The sequence below is a fragment of the Lepidochelys olivacea genome (assembly GCF_965140295.1).
Source record: "Lepidochelys olivacea isolate rLepOli2 genome assembly, chromosome: 3".
Taxonomy (NCBI): domain Eukaryota; kingdom Metazoa; phylum Chordata; order Testudines; family Cheloniidae; genus Lepidochelys; species Lepidochelys olivacea.
In genome coordinates, this window is record NC_140413.1 from 115,883,751 (window position 1) to 115,898,780 (window position 15,030).

Genomic DNA, 15,030 nt, shown 5'->3' on the forward strand with positions numbered 1-15,030 from the left:
GCATGCTCATTCAGTCTGTAGAGAGGGTGCATGTGCAATCCAGTCACACTGGAAGCTGAGAGAGGCTCAAGCATGATCAGGGAGGATGGAATCATCAGAGATTTTAGTTGCTAAAGTCTAAGAAGCCTCTACTGAGCACGTGTGAACTGTGATTTTTTTTTCAAAGGCTTATAACTTGGCCAAATTTGGGTGGATTTTCAAAGGAATAGCACAAGGCACATCCCCAATACAAAGGCCACTCCCCTGCCAAATTTCTCTAAAGCATAGGGATGCTAGAGCTGTTAAAATAGGAATTTTCTTACCATGGGCAAAATGACATGTTTCTTCCCCCCAATTTGTTCTCAGAAATAGCTGAACTTTTTTGCTGAGGTTTTCCATTTAAACAAAAATCAGCCCAAGGCAGATACCCTTCATGGAAAATTTCAGCCCAAATGGTTAAAATTTGGCCAAGTTATAAGCAACTGAAAACTGAGTCTTATAATAATAAGTGGCTCGTCCAGCTCCCCTATAATGTAATTAAATGAGTTTTGCATTTGAGTAAATTATAGTGCTCTTGAAAGAACAGGTCTTATAGAATGAATTAAGTGGTGAGGATATAATATGTGACAAAATAGGAATATTCCATTTGTATAATTACTGATGAATGAACAACAGCTATTAATTGAATTATCAGGTTTCTTAGTGGTGACCCATGAACAATTGTGTTTAACACACTTTGCATAAATATTTTGTGAATATGCACATTACACTTACAGATGAACATCCAAAAGTGGTGAGCTGCAATCTATAGACTAAATTCTAGCTAGTCCTACTCAAGTATACAGGTGGGAAAAGGGCACATGGAGCCTCTTCTCCTTTGCTATTGACACTGTACAGTACCCTGGCAGAATGTTTTCACTAGAATTCCATGAACACTACAAAGGAACTGGATAGTGTGCTCAGCAGTAAATTGGGGAGGTGGCCACGGCCCTGCCTTCCCTGTACACCAGCTGGCATCCAGCTGCAGGCACAGTGGGAAGGGTATACTTATTTTTGATGAAACTGTAAGGTGTGCCACTCCACCTTAGCCTCTCTGCTTTCTTCTTCTGTACAGTGGCAGAAAGTCGCAAGGAATCTCTGCTTGGCTTCTGGAGCTTTGATCCTTCCTCCAGTGCTCCTTTCAGGAGGAAAGCCAGAGTGCAGTCCTATAATGTTACAACTGTTATTTACCCGTGTGAGAGTCCCTAACAATAATCTCATGCTTTTATTGATACTTTTAAAGCAGTGATTAAAGTAGATCAAAATTTGAGGGGGAGCTCACCCATGCTGGTGGTTTTGTGTTGTCATGGATGTTGACAACATGACGGAATGACATTGAATCACCTAGTGATGGGACATGGCAAAGGAAAGACAACAGGGAAAAGGAAATAAATGAATTGGAAAGGAGTCTGTTGTTCCTGCCAAAGTCCATTGTCATCCAAAGAAAGCTGGGGTGTGTGGCCTACAAAAGTGCATTGTGTAGAGAACATCCTTTGTGTTCCAAACACCTTTAGCTTTTACCCTTTGCTCACTCCTACATGCTACTGGAGAGTGCCAGAAGGGGAGAGGGCACTAACAGGATTATGTTTCCCCTTGATTTCGCACAGAAGCGGGGAGCCACTGCCACGGTCTTCCTTTGTCCATGTAGGGGAGAACTGAGAGTAGCAGGCTGTCTTTCTTTCCTTCTCTGTCCCCTGGTCCTCAGTCAGGCACCAGATCCTTCTAATCTTCGCACTTTAAAACCTCCCAGCTGAGGAATCTTTATTTCTTCAGCCACTGAAGAGGCAGGAGGAAGGGGCGCTCTCTCACTTCAGGAGAGGGAGAGGAAGCAGAAATCTCCCACTGTTGTAGCCAGGAAGAGGGGAATTTTGCTTTCACACACTCCCCCTTACTTTTAATCCCTAGCTACTAGCATATTCTTAGGGACAGCAAGTCTCCATTCACTTGTTTGTGCCAGGCTGGTCAAGTGGTTATCCATATGTTATCCAACCTGGGGCTTTTCCCTGTAAAATGACCTCTTTTCCTTCCTACTCGTTCTTAGAACTCATTGTTTCCTGTTAGTGACATCAAACTGCTGCTTTGGGAATGGCTGGGATTTTACAATGACAGAGTTCACAATAGATTATGATTTCTCCATACAAAGAAGAAACTGGCGAAGGGACTGAGGGGTATGGGGAAAGTCTGCTTCTCACACAAACAACTTCAGAAAAAGCACTATGAAGAGAGGAACTAGAAACACATTGTTGAAAGGTAACTTGATTTACATTTAACTCTTTTACTGATCCCACATTTGAATTAATGCAAAAGTTAATTTTAAATATAGAAATAAAATAAGACAAATTTCCCCCTCCGTCTTGGCAAACTGTAGAAAAAGTGATCTTAATCCTAGGTGAAGTAACACCTTTCCCCCCAGGAACTAAAATGACAGTACCAGAACTGCTTGCAATGCCTGTCTGGCTGTGGGTCTTAGCATTGGCACGGGTGATACAGGTTTTTACATAATTGGAAGCCCATTGCCCAGCACATCTGAACACACAAATGATGTCTGTTTGTCCTGCATTAATTGGATCTCTGATGTCATGTTTGGGAGTAATGTCTTCAAATAGTTAACCATTCCAAATACTTAGTATAACTACGATGTTCCGAGGGATAGGATTTCTTAGATGTCTTTGATTTGAACTGAGTTGCATTTTATCTTCTGGGGCTCAATTGCATTTTGGCCCATATGTCCAAAATTCTGAGCTTCCCTCATGGGGATAAATCATACTGCAACAGTGCCTGGGGGCTCATGATTCCAGGGGAATCTGCAGAGTCTCAGGAGTAAGATACAGACTCTAAGCAATGGGGTCACCCTGCAGAGAACCAGCAGACTTGAGGAAAAGTGCCTCTTTTACTGTAGGAAGCTCCATTTGCTACCATGAAATGGCAGAAGTGGCTAATAACTTGTTATAGGCATCTCACCAACCCATTTTATTAAGTCAGTTAATTCTCACTTGTCAGGGAGCAGGTACGTCTGTGTGACCATTCCCTCTCCTATCCCCAGCTCCCTCAGAAACTCCTAAATCAGCAGGCAGCCATCTGTCCAGGAAGGTAGCAGATGATGGCAGCTTCTTTTGCCAATCACTACTTTAGCGTGAGGCAGAGACTCCGTGTTGAGGAGCGGGACCAAAGTACAAAGGACTTCGGGAAGGAAGTGAGGAGAAGGGCAAAGTCACCAGGGACTTTGTGGTGAGAAAGAGGACTGGAGGGCAGAACCACCAGGAAGTGGGAAGGGGGTGGCATGGTTTGGGTGGTCACTTTGGATGACACTCAGATACCATGGCAATGAACATAATATAAATACCAATAATAAGTAAACCAAAAGGAAAAGAATGTGAGAAGGGTGTATTCAAAGTTGGGTGCTCAATTTGAATTTGTGCTTGAGGGCCCATACAACTACTGTTATGCCCCTGATTTCACTTTTTTTTTTTTAACTTGGCACTTGCCCTCCTTTAGTTTTAATCACAGTGTTCAGCATTGTTTTCAAACATGAAGTATGTACCTTCTCCGTCTTTCTGGGTGCAAGAATGGTCATTGTGACCATGGGTCACTTTGGGCTACCTATGTCACCTGTAGCTGTGGAAATGGGTTACTATAGCAGGACTGTGTTTAGCTGGGCTTTCGAAGCTCAACTATTTGAGGTGGGATTTGTTTTACTGTTTGGGAAACTGCTGTGGCCCATTTCATTGGATTTAAAAGTGTGGTGTTTTTGTTAAAATCCTTGCTCCTGGTAACATTCACCTGGAAGTAACCAGCAGACTTTTAAGATTTTTACATTAACTTTTCTTCATGCTTCTTGAAGGAGGGTTCCCTCCAGAAAAGGGCTCAGGACTTGACTGAAGGTGGGAGTAGTGAATTGAAGGGCCTGTGGTTGGGGCAGTACAACTGGGGCTATGACTGTCCCCGAGGGTATGTCTATACTGCAGTTAGACACCCATGGCTGGCCCAGGGCTTGCAGGGCTCAGGCTGTTTAATTGTGGTGTAAACATTTGGACCAGGGCTCGGGTTTCAGCCTGAGCCCAAATGTCTGCACCACAATTAATCAGCCCCTTGGCCTGAGCCGCACGAGTCCCAGGCAACTGACCCAGGCCAGTCACACGTTTTTATCTGCAGTGTAGACATACCCTAAGAGTCTCACACACAGAGAAGCTGGAGGGAAGGGTCTTCCTATGTTTCATCTAGGGTCAATCCCTAGGATAGGTGGGTTTATTGGCATCGGCAAGAGAATGTCTCAGTAAAGTCCATTTTAACTGACACTGGAGAGAATGGGGAGAATGTTTCCTAGGTGATGCCCCGCTGGTGTGGGATCTCTGAATTTCCTACCAGTTAAACAACTGGTCATACTTTAAGTTTTTCGCTGTTGTCCTTGTGCTTGCTTTTTTTTTTTAATTTCTGTACTTCTGTGTGTTTTCACCAATAGATTACTCCTCTCTTTCAAGCTCTTCCAACCTATTTCTCACTAATCCACACTGTCCCCCTTGGCATAGACAGCCATTATTACTAATGAGCATGTTGGAGCTCATACATTATTTCTAGATGATTCAATTAAAGAGGCAATTCCAAATGAAGTTTTCTGAAAACAGACTCTTCCAAATGGGGTTATAAATGTGATTTTGACACTGTCATTGTGCAGAGGTAGCTAAAACCCAGTGAAGAGAAAACACAAGCTCCAGCTAATTTAGGAGCAAAATTAATCTAATGTAGGAAGCATAAATCTTTCTCGTTTCACTGCCTCATTCAACAGCTTAAGGTCTGCTCAAATTTTTATTCTCCCATTCTTTTTTGCTTCTAGGGTTATTGGCATACACTCATTGGTTCACTAATTTCCTGTTTGAAGTTTATATTTTTTATTCTGATTAATGATTGCTTTCTCTTTTGGAAGCATTTGAAGAGGACACACAATGTGGTGTATCAAATCTATCGGAAGTAGATCGATCTATAGGAAGAAGATCTTTCATTTTAGTTTAAACTAGCTGAACCTTAAGACCAGTGTTCTTGGACCTCTAGGTTTACTTCCTCTACTGGGTACAGGAGGCCCATTTTACAGACTGCATTTTAAACAGTAGATTGTTGTTTGTTACTAGAAAGTAAAAATTAATAGCCCAAACGTAATTTCCCTTTTGGGATGTATACATTGGCTATCACAGGCTCCAGCAATGTCTGCCGTGCTATATACTGAAATGGTTTCTGGGATACTGTAATGGTATCTTCATCTACATTGATCTTAAAATCCGCTCTTCTGACATATAGTTGTACTGCTACTTGCCATATATTACTGTTCTCTTCACACGTAATCAGTCCTAAAATCAATGCTCCAAATTCCTACTCTGTGCCTCTGACCACTATTTACGTCACCATATTAGTGCATCACCTCAATGTGTTCCAGTTAGTTGCATTTTCTGTGTCTTTTGTTTCATGCTGAGCAATAATCTTTTGATTGTGTTTGTGTTTACAGTGAGTGCATGTGTCAAGGTTCCTCCCCCACTCTGAACTCTAGGGTACAGATGTGGGGACCTGCATGAAAAACCTCCTAAGCTTATCTTTACCAGCTTAGGTCAAAACTTCCCCAAGGTACAAAATATTACCCCCGTTATCCTTGGAATGGCCGCTACCACCACCAAACTAATACTGGTTACTGGGGAAGAGCTGTTTGGACGCGTCCTTCCCCCCAAAATACTTCCCAAAACCTTGCACCCCACTTCCTGGACAAGGTTTGGTAAAAAGCCTCACCAATTTGTCTAGGTGACTACAGACCCAGACCCTTGGATCTTAAGAACCATGAACAATCCTCCCAACACTTGCACCCCCCCTTCCCTGGGAAATGTTGGATAAAAAGCCTCACCAATTTGCATAGGTGAGCACAAACCCAAACCCTTGGATCTGAGAACAATGAAAAAGCATTCAGTGTTTTACAAGAAGACTTTTAATAAAAAATAGAAGTAAATAGAAATAAAGAAATCCCCCCTGTAAAATCAGGATGGTATATATCTTACAGGGTAATTAGATTCAAAAACATAGAGAACCCCTCTAGGCAAAACCTTAAGTTACAAAAAAGATACACAGACAGAAATAGTTATTCTATTCAGCACAATTCTTTTCTCAGCCATTTAAAGAAATCATAATCTAACACATACCTAGCTAGATTACTTACTAAAAGTTCTAAGACTCCATTCCTGTTCTGTCCCTGGCAAGCGCAGCATACAGACAGACTACCGACAGACCAGACCCTTTGTTTCTCTCCCTCCTCCCAGCTTTTGAAAGTATCTTGTCTCCTCATTGGTCATTTTGGTCAGGTGCCAGCGAGGTTACCTTTAGCTTCTTAACCCTTTACAGGTGAGAGGAGCTTTCCCCTGGCCAGGAGGGATTTCAAAGGGGTTTACCCTTCCCTTTATATTTATGACAGCATGTTACATCTGTTCCTATGCCAGATCCTTCCTTTCTGCTCCTTTCTTGAGTGTATTCCATTTCTTTTCTTACTCTTGTGTAAACTGAATTGGCCAATAAACAAAGTCACCTGCTTTTTTTAGTAGTTTCCTGATCTGCATTTTGATTTTTAGGTCCTGACAAAGCTCCCATTTAAGTCAGCAGCAAAACTATGATGGAGTTCAATGAGATCAAGATCAATCCCTTAATGAGGTTAGAGTGACAGGCTCATTTGCATTTTTTCAGAGTCATCTGTAATGTTAGTGATGTTCTTCGTCATAAAATCCTGATTAAAAATGGATGCCAGAGGGATTCGTCTTTTGTCTGCTGAACGTTGTTATGCTTGGCTAGTTAATGCAAGCTTCTAATAATTTATTATAATAATAATAATTAACACTTCTATATTGTCTTCCATCTAAAGAGCTCTATACACTTTGTAAATATGAATGAATTAAGCTTTACAACAAACAGGTGAGACGGGTATTCTTATCTCCACTTCACACAAGTGGAAATTGAATCAAAGGGTATGTGTAGACTAGATATTTTGGTCCTGTTGTAAGTCTACTTAACTGATTAACTCGAGTTGTGGTCCCATTGTAACTTGAGGTAATTGATTGCCAATTGTACATCGTACATTGGACCATTACCATTGTACATCGTAACGTAAACACTGCACTGATGTGTTCCATGACACAAAGTTTTGTGGAGAGCGTAGATCAGTATTTACAAAGGTGTTCTAGTTAATTGGCAAATTTAGGTTACAACCAGGCCACAGGCTCTAGTCTACACATACCCAAAGAAGCTGAAAGACTTGCTCAAGGTGACTCAGCAAGTTTGTGGTAGATAGAGTTAGGAGTAAAGTCCAGCTTTTCAGACTCCCAGCTGTGTGTATTAATAACTGAGCCAAGCTTCCTCCCTAACAAATGCCTCCATGGATTTCCTGGTGCCCTACTTCTCTTCAGATTTCTTTATTCCAATAACCCAATTACAGTAAAAGCTTTTTTATCTGGCATGTTGGAGGAATGCGGGGTGCTGGTAAGTGAAAAATTCCGGTTAACTAAGAGGAAGGGAGTTTGGGTGCAGGAGGGGGCTCAGAGCAGGGGGTTGGGGCATGGGAGGGATTTCGGGGTGCTGGATCTGGGGGGTGCTCACCTTGGGCAGCTCCCAAAAGGCAGCAACCTGTCCCTGCTGTTCCTAGGTGGAGGTGTGGTTAGGTGGCTCTGTGCGTTGGCCCTATCCCGAGTACTGGGTCCGCAACTCCCACTGGCCGGGAACCATGGGCAATAGGAGCTGCAGGGGCAGCGCCTGTGGGTGGAGGCAGCGAGCAGAGCCACCTAGCCACGCCTCCGCCTAGGAGCAGTAGGGACAGGTCGCTGCTTGCAAGGAGCTGCCTGAGGTAAGCACCGCCCAGATCTGGCACCTCAAAACCCCTCCTGCACCCCTGCCCCAAGCCCCCTCCCACACCCAAACTCCCTCCCAGAGCCCACGCCCTGCATCCCCTCCTGTGCCCCAGCCCCACACCCCCTCCTGCACTACGAACCCCTCATGGACTTTCCTCCGCCTAGGAGCAGCAGGAACATGTTGCCGCTTTCGGGGAGCCATGTGGAGCCAGGTAGGGAGTCTGCCAGCCCCGCACCAACCGGACTACAAACCGGGCTTTCTATTAAGATTAGACATGCTGGTTTAGAGAGCTTTCCGGTTGGTACAGAGCCGAATAACACAGCTTTTACTGTATTTACTGGCCTCCTCATATGTAAAAAAGACTTAAAGAAGCACTTGGGCTCTTTCATAGTCTCATATGGGAGAGTTAATTTCTATTTTCCTCATCCAGACTGGCAGAAATGTGAAACCTAGTAACATGCTGCTTCAATTCAGGCAACAGTAATAGATGACTGAGCTCTCAAGGGTAGAGCTAAGCAAATAGTGGGAAAATATATCTGTGAACATATTTACAAATGTCATTCAAAATTAAATTTGTACCCATTTTTCATTTTGCTTTACTGTGACCACCTGAAACCCTATTTTTTTATGTGTACAAATTTTGGGGGAGCAGTGATTTTTATTCATATGAAATTGGTTATTTGTGCACAAATAAATATATTTGTGCCGTCAGTGCTTACTAGGCTATCCATTTAGAAACAATGGGTGGGATCCACAAAGTTACTTAAGTGCCTAAATCCCACTCATAGGCACCTAAGTCTCGAGTTTAGGTGTTTAAGTCCCAGTTTTAGGCTCCATTGTGATCCACAAAACTCCTGGGGAACATTGTAAGTGTTCAAACTCACTCAGCACCTATGTTTTCAGGGTAAAAGTTACCTCGGTGCCTATGTTTCTGCCTCTGGGCATGTACACTACTGATTCCTTCTAGGCATCTGGCCACCTATCTCCTTAAGCCTCAGAGTGATTCACAAACTGTGGGAAGACAGGCATTTGGGTACATAGGTGGCATGTGGGGCTCAGTCCAATAGGTGTGCTTGAAAACTTCCTATCAGATCAGGTCCCATGTAAAATCTGACTGGAGGAGGAGATGGTTGTGGTGGGGCCCACCTTATAACTCAGTGGTTAGAGCACTTGCCTGCAATGGGGAAGACTCAGACAAGCAGCAAGACTAGGGCTCTGTTGGCAGAAGAAAGTTTCCAGGCAGTTTGTCACAGTAAGTGGATGGCTTAAAGTAATATGCTGTGGTTGTTGAATTTGAGCTGCCCCCATGCACTGTGAGTTTGAGCCCTAACTCTTGGTAGATTTCCAAGAATGTGTATTGTGTACATTGCTTGTGATTTGCCTACATTGGGCAGGGGGTCCTTTTGGAAGATTTGCCCTGACACCAAAATTTTTCTTTTAAAAGTGAGATTTTAAAGTGCTCCAAAATCCTTATGCAGACTCTGATTTTGTTATTAAGGATATTAGCAGTAATTAAATAAAGGGAAAATTAAAGACTTCAGTCAGCAGTTAGGGTAATGTAATCATGACTCATACTCTTAACCCTTTCTTGAGCAATGGAACTGAGAGTGACTAAATGAAAGCAGAGTTAAGGTTGCCAAACGGTGGCTCATGACATCAAGTTCAGCTGAACTTAAACCTCTGAAAACAAGGAACGGAAGAGTTAAAGTAATACACACTTAAACCTCTGAAAACAAGGAATGGAAGAGTTAAAGTAATACACACTTAAACCTCTGAAAACCAAGAGATAGAGAGTTAGGGAACATGCCATGCTCACAACATAACCTTAACTCTGCCCTCTTTGAGTGATGCTCTAACACACTGAGGACACATATACTAATACTCTTCTCTTGCAACAGAACACTTAGAGTACAGAGCATATGAGCACTGTAGGACCAAGTCTAACATCTTCTCTTTGCTAAGACAAAACTTGGGTTTAGGTACAGTGTAGGGAACAGGAGCTACCAATACCTAGCCTACACTCAAACACTGAACCTGCTCCACACAAACCACCTCCCGCTTGCTAAATATTACAACCCTTTCACGCTTGCTCAGAGGATTCCTCCTAAGACATTGCCCTCTCTTACCTATCACTAAACTCCAGAAACCAATCTCCAAGACAAGAAGGCTACCTTGCACCACTATTGATGCAACCTACAGAACTCAGTGCTGAAATGAGCCCGACTTGAATCTTCATGGTACTCATACATGTCTCTTCATATCACAGTGACAGCTTGTCCAATCTGCTCCAACTAATTCCTCCACCACCTTAACACAGTGAATGCAGCTGGAATACATGCAGATAAATGCTGGAATTCAAATCTGGAACACAACACAATATACACAACAGTGCCTTCCCCAGGTACTCATGTCTTCTTATTATGGCGTGAACCTTATTGAACCATCCTCAGTGGCTATTTCCAGCTTCAGTGGATAGTTACATTTATGATGTGGGGGTGGCATGTACCTTAACTCTGTATTTCCTGGTTTTCAGCGGTTTAAATTTGCATTCCCTTAACTTTTTATTTCCTGGTTTTAATTAATATTATTAGAGATACAGATCCACAAAGGTGAGCCTTATAATGCTATGTAATTTCCTGGTGAATGACATCTAAGGAGGGAGCATTGTGTAGTGGGTAGATGAAGGGACTAGAAGCCATGATACCTTGTTCTAGCTGTCCCCGCTCTGCTACCAATTTGTTTTAGGAGAACCTTGGACAAGCCATATAATTTCTTTGTGGCTGTATAGAGGGCATAATAATGCTTGCCTATGTCACAGAGGTGTAGTGAGGCTTATTTAATATTTAGAAATAACTTTCAGAACATTTATGAAAGCTGATGTATAAATGTAAGTTAATATTATTATATTATTAACTTTATCAGATGGAAATTGGGTGGAGGAATTGCATAGCTAGAGGCTGTGTGTGGCTTTGGGAAATAGGAAGGCTGAAAACCTAGGAGGTGTGTTGGGCAAGTTACAAGGTTATTGAGAGCAATTCACAGATGAATATATTTATCTGTATTACTGTGTACTGCAGTACACTTTAGTGAGGGCAAGTATACTATCCACCAGTAGCCTCGTGGTTACCTGTTATTTTGCATAGGCATTGTAGCACTCACCTGTTAGCTGTGTCACGTCAGCCAAGCTTGCCTGATAGATAATTATATGTGCAAAGTCAGGGCTGGTTCTAGGGGTGGAGGAGCAGGGAAGTTGCTATGTAATTGTGCTCTTTTTTCTCCTTCCAGTCTGATTTGCTGGCTCCCCCCCCGCACTGGTGGTGCAGTGCTGAAAATGTTTTTCACCTGGCTAGCAAAATAGCTATGGCCACTTCTGTGTCATATGGCAGCTTTATTTTAGAACCAGTAGCTGAAAGCTGTTGCCGTGGCATGGATGTTGTAGTTGGGTCAAGGGAGTCATCATCTATATTCAATTAATTTTCACTTTATGTTCTCCTTCTTTTATCCTCTCTGGGGCCGGTAAGGGTAGCCTTCTTTCCTGGCATTGTGTGTGGTCAAAACTTTGAGGGGTACCACTGTATACCATGCTTTGGTATACGGTACCACTGTATACCAGAGCATGTGGGAACCATTTTCACTTGTGCCTAATCCTGTATGGCTTAGAATCAGATTATTCCAGTACTAGCGGTGGGCCTTCACACCAGGAAACACACTCACAAAACATGGTAAACCCGCTAACACAACACAAAGCTGCATGTGTTAGTGAACAGGCAATCATATGGAACGGCAGTAAAGCCAGATAGGTAAGTAGTATTTTGGGGGTCTTGTTTCCATGTGCTGTGTTGCAGTGAAAAATGTTGCTGTTTGAACGTGTTCCCCAAAGTTTGGTCATGGGACTTGCCCCTGACTGGAGGCACAAATACTTCTTTGTTATCCCACACAGCTGTTACTCTCACTTTCTCTGATCCACTGTCACATTCCAACCGCCACAGAAGCTGTGGACTACAACATTCCACCTGGTTCTTACAGGGCCCAGAGATGACTGAACCTTGTGTCATTCTGAACAAAAAGGGCTCTCCACCATGCTTGTAGCTGTTTCCGTCAGGTTACACTGAAAGACTTGTGTTGATGGTGAATGAGGGGTATGTGCTGCTGTGGGGGGCTATGTGTGTTTCAGGTTGGTTGTGTTGTTGTGTGGATGGTTTTGAAAAACTGTGGCAGTTGGGTCAGGTAATCAGCCATCTGTGCATGCAAGCTATGAAACTGTTGCATGCAAATTAGCTGTAGAATAAGGGTGGTGATTGGTTGAGTTACTTCTGCTACCACACTGGTCTAGGGCACTTGGCATGGCATACTTGGTATGCCTTATGGTAGCTGTACACTGCACGGGTGTAAAGTCAAAATGGTTGAAAGGTTAAAAATTGGACTGTAACAGTCTACAAAATCCAGTGATGAGTCACTCTGGTGATATTCTGATCAAAAAGAGCCCTCAGCCAAGCTATACAGATACATTAGGCTTCAGAGTGACCTACCGAATGACAATCCTGGAATCTTATTATATAGATTCCCTTGTTTGTGGGCTTTGTGATGCACATTAATTTCAAAGCTAGTAGAGTAGTTTGTGTATCAGTTCCATTTTAAAAATAAATAGAAGTGGAAAATTTGGCAAGGAAATGGCTGTAAGGGAGGAGAGGTGCATTTCAGTGTTCTGTGAAATATAGCTTTTGGTTTGGATGAGTTAAAAGAGTTTGAAAATCATAATTTGTGCAAGAACATTTGTAAAAGATCATTAGTACTTTTTTCAACTGTCTTCCTTCAACAGCTTGAAAGAAAGTGCTTCACTGCATATGACTGCACAGCTAGTTTAGTATCTAAGTAAGAATACAGGAAATCCTGTATTCTTCACTTCACATTTAAGCATGACCGCAGTGAAGGAAGTAGGCACTCCAAGGTTCTTGGAAAGCTCTTACCCATTTCACATAAATTTTCCATGTTAAAAGGTGGAATCTGATGCCACTGGCAACTTTAAAAGGCCAGATTCTCAGCTGGTGTGGATCAGCCTAGCTCCATTGAAGTCATTTATACCAGTTAGGATCTGGTCCAAATGTGCAAGTCGCATGGCGTTTTCAATGTAGTGGCGACACACCTAGTTTCAATAGAACTAATAAAAGTTTTTTTTTTATTTTTAATATTTTCTTCAGAAAAAAATACAACAAAACTCCAGGAAATTAATTAAAAATAAAATAAAAAGCAGGTCAAAAGAAATCATTGAGGTCACAGAGAGGAGCACTCACAAGTGAAGAAATGCCAAACTTACATTGTTTGCACAAATGCTTACACAACCTTACCTTTGCTACCTTCTCTGACTGTGTTATGACACAAGCCTAATTCGTGGCTGTATGCAATATTTATTCCTCGTTCTCTGTTCCTGGAACTATCAAAGGATCAGTTCAGCCTCTGGTGAAAATTAGAGCAACCTCAGGTCTCCTCTTATTTGCTCCCAGCTGCAGTGACCCTCAAAGAGCTGTTCTGGCAGCCAGGGATCACCAGAGTTTCTGCAATGACTTCTTTCCCTAACCATGCTGTTGATGTGCTCTACACTGGGGAATTCAAGGGTGGGTGATGTAGGGCTGGCTACACATGCCATTGGGAGATTTGCAAGGAGAATCTTCAGCTGGGTACATAAGCCAGCTTTAACTCTGCTTTGTGTCTGTGGAGCAGATTCCAAAGGGGCTACTCACATGAGTAAGTAACGCATGTGTATAAGCATAGGCAGAACCAGGGTTCTAAATTTCACATCATCTGGCCTAGTTGATTTGTGTATGATTAAATTTCCATGGATTTTTTTACCTACTCTTTATCAACAGCTAATTTGGTAGTCTTCCTCATTTCCTAATTATTCAAACTACTTTTTGTTTGTTAAAGATAGATTTTTAAAAGTTTCGTATCTCGGCCATTTTTGAATCATTAATTTTCTCATTTGTTATTAGGAGTATTTTATCTCTAATACTTTCCCCATTAAATATTTATTAAAACCCTCTTTGTTCCTTTAATTCTTTTGGCTAGCCTAACTTCATTGTGCTCTTTTTGCTGTCTTTTTTTCTCTCTGCCAGGTTTACTTTACTGTCTGTTTATGTTGGACTGCTTCTCCCCTTTTCTATTAACAGTATAGGGGTTTTCTTCAACCTCAGATCTTAGAGCAGTCTCTTTCCTTGTTACCTGTATTCTTCATTTTCAGAGGAATTGTAATCTCTTCTGACTTAATTATGGTATCCTCTTGGATTCCCCAGACTTGTTTTCCACTGATGGGTTTGAATACTTCCTTCTATCAGACTTTACTTTCTAGGGGGCTGATTCTGTAACCCTTATTAACTCAAGTAGTCTTTACTCACACAGTTACTTCCACTGGACAATTAGGACTACACTAATGAGTAAAGGTTTCATGATTGGGCTCTAAATTTAATAATTCCCCAAAATTTACTTTTCTGAAATGTATTCCCCTTGAAAACATTTTGCGGTCATATTATGCTGAATTGAAATATCATGTGGCGAATGGTTCCAAGCTTCTCTGTTGTTCTCACGTTGTCAACCCTTTTCTCTCTGTTGGTAAGAAGTGGATGCAGGATAGGTTCTCCTGTAGTTTGATTCAAGTGATAATTCTTTCATACAGTGCCAGTCAGCTGATAAGCCTCTAAAGTCCATACTGTTCAGTCACATTTATAAATTACTCCAAAACATTGACAGAGGCTTTGAAATGAAAAGTTAACACTGTTATTCTGTCTTTAACTCATGAAAAGAGGAGGCCATGGCTTGAGTTAAGGAAAGAATTGAGTATTGACCGCCAATTTAAATTTTACTGCATTTTTATAGGGATAGACCCTCTGCTGGAAAGCACAGAGACACATCATTTCATGCTGCTAGAGAGTATATTCTTAAAGATGGAGAAACGATTGTAGTAAATATTATTTTTTCTCTGGTTCTCTTTGTGACCATATGTCAGGGTTCCCTCCCCACTCTGAACTCTAGGGTACAGACATGGGGACCTGCATGAGAGACCCCCTAAGCTTATTTCTACCAGTTTAGGTTAGAAACTCCCCAAGGCACAAATTCTCCCTTCTACCTTGGATTAGGTAATGCTGCCACCAAGAAGTG

At 42.1% G+C, this 15,030-nt stretch overlaps 1 protein-coding gene and 1 long non-coding RNA gene across 4 annotated transcripts in view; one reads left to right on the forward strand and one right to left on the reverse strand.

The window, feature by feature from the left end:
- The window catches only part of LOC311518274, a 51,282-nt gene extending 45,005 nt beyond the window's left edge, over positions 1–6,277 (reverse strand). For all 3 annotated transcript variants that reach the window (XR_014710940.1, XR_014710941.1, XR_014710942.1), the window contains exon 1: positions 6,209–6,277. This is a non-coding gene — a long non-coding RNA (uncharacterized lncRNA). The remainder of the gene's footprint in view (positions 1–6,208) is intronic.
- The window catches only part of ESR1 (estrogen receptor 1), a 285,291-nt gene that overhangs the window by 62,575 nt on the left and 207,686 nt on the right, over positions 1–15,030 (forward strand). The window lies entirely within an intron of this gene.